Source organism: Lathyrus oleraceus, chromosome 3 (assembly GCF_024323335.1).
Source record: "Lathyrus oleraceus cultivar Zhongwan6 chromosome 3, CAAS_Psat_ZW6_1.0, whole genome shotgun sequence".
Lineage (NCBI taxonomy): Eukaryota > Viridiplantae > Streptophyta > Magnoliopsida > Fabales > Fabaceae > Lathyrus > Lathyrus oleraceus.
In genome coordinates, this window is record NC_066581.1 from 344,715,578 (window position 1) to 344,721,295 (window position 5,718).

Consider the following 5,718-nt stretch of genomic DNA (forward strand, 5'->3'; position numbering starts at 1 on the left):
TCTCAACTGAGCAGATTTTGTTGTAGAGAGCTTCATTCGAATATCCGTCTTCCGGAGCCAGTGGAGGAGGTGGAGGAGCATTTGAAGAGGTTGAGGATTCATCCTTGTACTTATACGTCCATCAATGTCTAAGAAGATACCGGTATTACGAACTGATGTTGAAGCATTGATTTCACATTCTCTTGCGGTCATCTTCTTCTTAGGTTCCCTTTCTAGATCAATACCACATGCTTCCAAGATTTTGAAGATTAGCCTAGCATAAGGTAATCCTCCAGTTAGGGATTATTGATGATTCATGTGATGCATGATGGTATATGCCCAATAAACTACAATCTTGTTTTTGATGGCATACATAAGTTGCAACTCCGTATCACCAATTTGATAGTGATTTGAGTGTTTAGGCATCAAAACATAGGAATCAGATAATGAAGCATCCTATCGCTTACAGTCAAATTCTTTGAAAACAAAAGTACTCGGGAGGAGGCACGATTCTTCTTACCCAGGATAGCTTGCTGTGAGACACGGCAGATGTGAAAAAAATAATCCATTTTACTATAACCTTCCCATTCCGGGGTAAATCCATGAAGAAAAGATTGACCCTTATATGGTAGTCCCAAAAAACTCCCAAAAGCTTCTATATCCATAACAATATCAGTATTCTTATCCCTAGAAGTTAGGACATCCTTAACACCAGGAACAATAACCAAATTTACATAGAAATCTTTAACCAAATCCGGGTAATAATTTCCACAATCGGAGACCATAGAGTACACTCCTTGACATATCAAGAGTTTCGGAAAATCAAAACTACGAGAAGGAAAAAAGGAAAGGTTACCGTATTTTACCGGCATAAGGGATCGATTTCGGAAATCAAATGTAAGTCTCCTGAATTTGAGGGATGGAGCATGTTGAGCAGATTCTTGATGTTCTGAGCTACCTTCATCAATTTGGGTCTTGCCTTTATCTTTCCTTGATGGATCCATGAGAGATGAAAAGTTGGGGTTTTTGAGGTTTAATGGAGTTTGGGGAAGAGAGAGTGGAAAAATGGAGAGTATTGTAAGTGGGGTTTAGGTTATGGTGATAAGTGAGAGAGAAGAACTTTGAAGATTTAGGGTAGATGAAGAGTGAGATAGAAAGTGATAAGGCAGGTGAAAAAGAGAAAAGAAAAACTGAGTATAAAATACACTTATAAAAAAAACATCTATTTATTTAAAAACAATTCTGGAACACTCAGGTGTAATCGATTACCCGGGGAGGTGTAATTGGTTACACCATAAAACAGAGGCAAAAAGAGGTCACGAAACAGGGGTGTAATCGATTACACCCAAAGTGGTAATCGATTACATCACAAATAAAGCAGAAATAAGTCATACAATCAGGGATGTAACCGATTACACCAAAGGTGGTAATCGATTACCTCCAGGAAAAAAATAGTACCTTCACCATGATCACCATGCAATGAAATTTATCAAAACAATAATTACACATGCTCTAACATATCCTTAGGCAACTTTATGCGCGGCAAACACGTAATACAAACATTGTAAGGACACACAAAATTGACTTTTTCTTCAAACTTAAGTAAGAAAATGATAACACGAAATTATATCGCTTTTTAAGACTTAATTCAATTAAATTATTTTATCATTTACACTAATTTATCCCATTTTATCAGATATTATGCAGTATTTCTCTTCTATTTATATCAGGTACCCATTTTGAAGCAAAAGTGAAAAAGGGAAGAAAAGGAGGTGTAAAAAGCAACAAAAAGGAGAGAAAAGGAACCAAAGGCCAAAGCCCAGCCCAAAGCGCACAAGTCACCAATGCTGTGCCTGTGACGGACGTCACAGGACGCGTGACGAGCGTCACGCGAAGGAGCCTTGTGACGGACGTCACACATAGCGTGACGAGCGTCACGCAACCCCACTACCTTTGTGGCGCAAGTATCGCCCTCAGAAGGACTTGAAGAATAACGTTAAGGAATTGGTCTCCTATATGCACGCCGTGGATATAGCCACGCTGAAGAAGGAGAGAAACGGAATGCTGCTACCAAGGCTATTATAAATAGCCGTCTCACAAACCAAAAGTTACACAGTTTTTGCACGCTCAGTTTTGCGGAAGCTCTGCCAAATTTATTTTTTTTTCACGCCTTTGCTTATTTTTCTTCCTTTCCAGCATCGTCCATTTTATTTATTTTATTTTGCAAGCTTTGTTTTCTTTTTTCCCTTGCAATTTATTTTCCCCCGTTCTTAGCTTTTAGATATTTTTCGCGTAGTAGTTTCTACACCGGAAACTACTGGGCAACTTTATACCGGATTTAACCTTACGTTATATTCGAGTTTTTTTATTTCCTTGATTTAATTTACTGTTTAATTGAAGAATCGAAGAACAAATCCTACCGGCTTGTGGTGGAGTGTTCAAGACCATTGTATTACGCATTCAGGTTCTTTAATTGTTATTTAATTTTTATGCTTTATTCTATTGTTTATTTGCATTGCCTGCCTGAAATGAGTCTGTGTATGCATGATATTAATTATTATTTAGTAAGCATGTCTGGCTAATTTGCCTAGGTATCGGTATGTAAAGTAAGCAGAAAGAGGGATCAAAACTAAGTCGGTCTATTCAAACTTAAAATTAGAATCAATCTTTTTACGGTCTTAACTTACAGGTTTAATAACAAGATTTTTTACAAAGGTAAAAGACATAAAGAAGTTGAAACCAACAGAGCGAGAGTTTGAGGTTTTAACTGGACAGTGTAAGTTAGTCATTAAATCTATCTCAGGGCGAGAGCAAGTTTTAGAATTAATTAAATTCTGACCTTTTTCCAAAAAGTATTTTTAAAGATTGAATGTGAGGACGAGAGTTAAGCATTTAGATTTAATTGTATAACCTAAGTCAACAGAGCGAAAGTTTGAGATAAGGGTGTTTAAAACGGTCAGTATTTTCTTAAAAAGAGTTTCTGCAACTTTATTGTTTTCAAAATATGATTTTTGACTTAATTATAAGTGACAGCAACATTAACATAAGATCATGGTTTCTTCAACAGAGCGAGAGTTTGAGATAAAACCTTTAACCAATAAAGTTAGTCGAAACGATTTATTTTAAAACCGAGAGACCGACAAGGAATTGATTCCCTAGTTTTGACGAACCACATACCGATATCCGTTTTATTAATATTTAATCTAGATATTAGTTTAGCTCTTAGCTCCCTTTTCCCCAAACAATCAAACATTTTCACCTTAGATTTACGTAGTAACCTTAGATAACGGTACATCGATTCATAAGTCCCTGTGGGATCGATATCTTTTAAAACTACGCGATAGAACTGTGCACTTGCAGTTTGTATCCCATTCTCGACTCGCACAGTCGAGCGATCAAGTTTTTGGCGCCGTTGCCGGGGACTTTTATTCAATCGATATCGTAACTCTTCCGTTACGCTGTAGAGACTAAGGTTTCTTTTTCCTTCTATTCTTTCTTTCGTTGATTTGTATGCCACGCACTCGCTCTCAAGGCGAACCGCTCTATTTACGAATCAACGATATCGAACTATATCTCCGAGTCTTACGACGAATTCGGGAATATCGTGCTGAAAACAATCTCCCTCCTATAAACCTTCCTGATATCAAAAACATTTTTCCTTCTTTAACCGAGATGGCAGAACCAGCTCGTGCTCTTAGAGATTACGCCGCTCCATCGCAAGATGAACCGCATTCAAGTATTGCTCCGCCCGCAATCGAAGCAAACAACTTTGAACTTAAACCTTCACTGCTGCAGGCTGTGCAACAGAACCAATTCTCTGGAAATCTTACCGAAGATCCAAACCTTCATTTATCCGTATTTGTTCAATATGCTGATACTGTTAAAGCTAATGGTGTCACTTCAGAGGCAATTCGACTTCGTCTTTTTCCTTTCTCATTAAGAGATAGCGCTAGAAGATGGCTTCAATCTCTACCTTCCAACTCAGTCACCACATGGAACGAGTTGAAGAAAGTTTTCCTTGCCCGATATTTTCCGCCAAGCAAAACAGCTATGTTAAGAGCCCAGATAAACGGATTTAAACAGAAAGACAACGAGTCTCTTTTCGAAGCATGGGAAAGATACAAAGACATGATGAGACTTTGCCCACACCATGGTTTGGAAGACTGGTTAGTAATTCACACATTTTATAATGGTCTCTTATACAATACAAGGTTAACAATAGACGCCGCTGCAGGTGGTGCATTAATGAACAAACCTTATGCTGATGCTTACCAGCTTATCGAGAGCATGGCCCAAAACCACTATCAGTGGGGAACCGAACGAACAACAGTGGAAAAACCTCAACCGAAAACTGGCATGTACGAGATAAGTAACCTTGATCACGTCAATGCAAAAGTGGATGCTTTGGTCCAGAAGATTGAAAGTTTAAATGTATCACCACCAACCGCCGTGGTTGCTATAGCTCAGAATTGCGAGGTCTGTGGAATCCAAGGCCACACTCCTGCGGAATGTCAACTCTTGACTGGAATCCAAACAGAGCAAGTAAACTATGCTCAAGGAAGCCCCTATTCGAATACCTATAACCCAAATTGGAAGAATCATCCAAACTTTTCATATAAGAGTAATAATGCTTTATACGCACCTGGACAGTCTCCGAATCAAACCCCATCTATACCTCCGGGGTACCAGAAACCAAATCCTAACAATAATACCCCTAGAAAATCCAACTTGGAAATCATGATGGAAAACTTTATAGCTTCCCAACAACAAACCAATAAAGATTTCTTAAACCAGAACATACACACTGGCGAACAACTTAAACAACTAGCAAGCAAAGTAGATGCCTTGGCTACCCATAACAAAATGTTAGAAACCCAAATATCTCAAGTAGCTCAACAACAAGCACCTACTGCTGCACCAACTGGTACATTCCCTGGACAGCCCCAACCTAATCCGAGAAGCCAAGCTCATGCAATTATATTAAGAAGTGGAACGGAAGTGGAAGGACCGTCTGATCCAAGGATAGAAAACCAAAGCCCTAAGAAATCTACTGAGGAAAGTGAACCTAAGGAAAAGGAAGAGAGTAATAAGGATACCCTAGAAAAGAAGGAACCTTATGTACCTCCACCACCTTACAAACCACCTATACCTTACCCTCAAAGGCTTGTTAAAACCAAAGATGTAGGTCAATTTAGAAAATTTGTTGATCTCCTTAAGCAATTAAACGTTACAATTCCATTTACCGAAGCTATTACGCAGATGCCCTCATATGCTAAATTCTTAAAAGAAATTCTTTCTAATAAAAGGAAACTTGAGGATAGTGAAACCGTTACACTCCCTGCCGAATGTAGCGCTATAATCCAAAACATGCCCCCTAAACTCAAGGATCCAGGTAGCTTCTCTATACCCTGTCACATAGGAAAATTTGTCATCGACAAAGCCTTATGCGATTTAGGAGCCGGAATTAGCGTTATGCCTTTATCCATATGTAAGAGACTGGAAATGGGAGAATTAAGACCGACCAAGATGTCTGTACAACTAGCAGATCGTTCCATCAAATATCCTGTAGGAATCCTTGAGAACGTTCCCGTACGCATAGGTCAGTTTTACATTCCCACTGACTTCACAATTATGGATATTAGAGAAGATGATACTACACCTATTATACTAGGAAGACCATTCTTAGCAACTGCCGGTGCAATCATAGACGTAAAACGAGGAAGACTCACCTTCGAAGTA

At 38.7% G+C, this 5,718-nt stretch overlaps 1 pseudogene; it reads right to left on the bottom strand.

Moving 5' to 3' along the window:
• Nucleotides 1-4,036: 4,036 nt before the first annotated feature.
• On the bottom strand, nucleotides 4,037-4,136 carry LOC127133830 (uncharacterized; annotated as a pseudogene).
• Between the last annotated feature and the right edge of the window lie 1,582 nt (nucleotides 4,137-5,718).